The 1,600-nt window shown below is 41.2% G+C and overlaps 1 non-coding gene across 1 annotated transcript; it reads left to right on the plus strand.

Moving 5' to 3' along the window:
* The first annotated feature begins 539 nt into the window (after positions 1–539).
* On the plus strand, positions 540–611 carry trnah-gug (transfer RNA histidine(anticodon GUG)). Its single transcript has one exon. It is a non-coding gene; the product is annotated as a tRNA-His (tRNA).
* Positions 612–1,600: the final 989 nt, after the last annotated feature.

Below are 1,600 nucleotides of genomic sequence, written 5' to 3' on the forward strand. Positions count from 1 at the left end.
ACACCAGTTTGAATCCAGGTCACAGAGAGCTCGGTACAATTTCATATAATTTTGTCACTGTTTAAGAGCTCCAGCCTCTGCTTAAGTGAAACTGAACAAGTCAGGCATATTATTCTGCCTGAGCCCCTTTATCACAGTCGTATGATCACGTTCTCAACACCTGTTTAGCAAGTACAAGAAGATGCAAACAATACTGTTACCAAATATCAGAAAGCGAAGGGCTAGTGGTGCAATGGATAACACATCTGACTACGAATCAGAAGATTCTAGGTTCAACTCCTGGCAAGCTGGGGCACCACTTTAGCTTAGTGTTCTACATTTCCAATACTGACTAGTACTCTAGAAGAATTACGAATGAAAGGAGTCACTCTTAAATATTACGACTGAGGGACATACACAGCAGTGCTTGATAAACTATCAGAGGAACTTGAATTTGTTTTGACAAACATCATGTAGGAAACCCGTGCACATAACATAGATGCCTGATATTGGGATTCAAAACATGCCATTACAACTGCAGTGCACAGAGCAAGCAAGCAGCCGTGATCGTATAGTGGTCAGTACTCTGCGTTGTGGCCGCAGCAACCCCGGTTCGAATCCGGGTCACGGCAACCTCTGGTAAGCTCCTTTTGTGTCGCTGCTCACTTTGCTCCAGGCTATGCCTAATATTTCATGGACTGAATTTGGAAATTGAATTGAAATTTTCCCAGTACTTGTTCCTCAATTAAAACACTGCTATTACTGAGGGATGCTGTGATAAAAATGTTTTAGCCTAAAACTAAGATGAGCAGGGTGAGTGGTGCAATAGATAATGCATCTAACAACAGATCAGAGGATTCTTGGTTTGACTGTTGGCGAGCTTGAAAAGCTTCAGTTTACCAACAGTGTTATATTTCTGTTGCCATCACAATTTGTCCTTTGTCAAAGTGGCTCAGATCCTTACGCTTGTCCATTCTTCCTGTTTCCAACACATCAGCTTCAAGAACCGACTGCTCACTTGCTGCCTCATATATCCCACCCCTCGACAGGTGCCATTGTAACGAGATAATCAATGTTGTTCACTTCACCAGGCAGTGGCTCCCATGTGGTGGCTGATAGGTGTACTTTCAGCGTAAACATTTCTAGTGATCCCTCACTTTTGTCACTGCTTCGTCTCACAAGCAAAAATGGGTCAAATACCTGTAATACAAATTATGGACTTCCAAACCTTAAAGTCAGAAACATTTTTTTGCTTTACAAAAACATTATAAAGTTTGCATGTGGGTGCAGTATGTTTCACTCTCCATAGTCTTCTTCATATAAATCCAAACATCTCATCAGCTCTGGAAACACCACACAAACAGTTAGAGAACAAAACAAGTAGATATTTCTCAATTGAAACAGCCAACAACATGCATGTGCCATCAAATAACTGGTTAATACCACAGGGGAAAAAATCCAAGATGGCCGACAGCTAAACAGGCTCTCCAATATATGATGTTGGATGTTGAAGTGGGATTTGAAGTGGGAATAAACGCGTCTAATCTAGACACAGTGTCTAACAATAATACAGTACAGTGCAGTAAACAAGGTACACAATGGAAAAACAACAAGTTAAGAC

Source organism: Stegastes partitus, unplaced genomic scaffold (assembly GCF_000690725.1).
Source record: "Stegastes partitus isolate 25-593 unplaced genomic scaffold, Stegastes_partitus-1.0.2 Scaffold221, whole genome shotgun sequence".
In the NCBI taxonomy this organism is placed as follows: Eukaryota; Metazoa; Chordata; class Actinopteri; family Pomacentridae; genus Stegastes; species Stegastes partitus.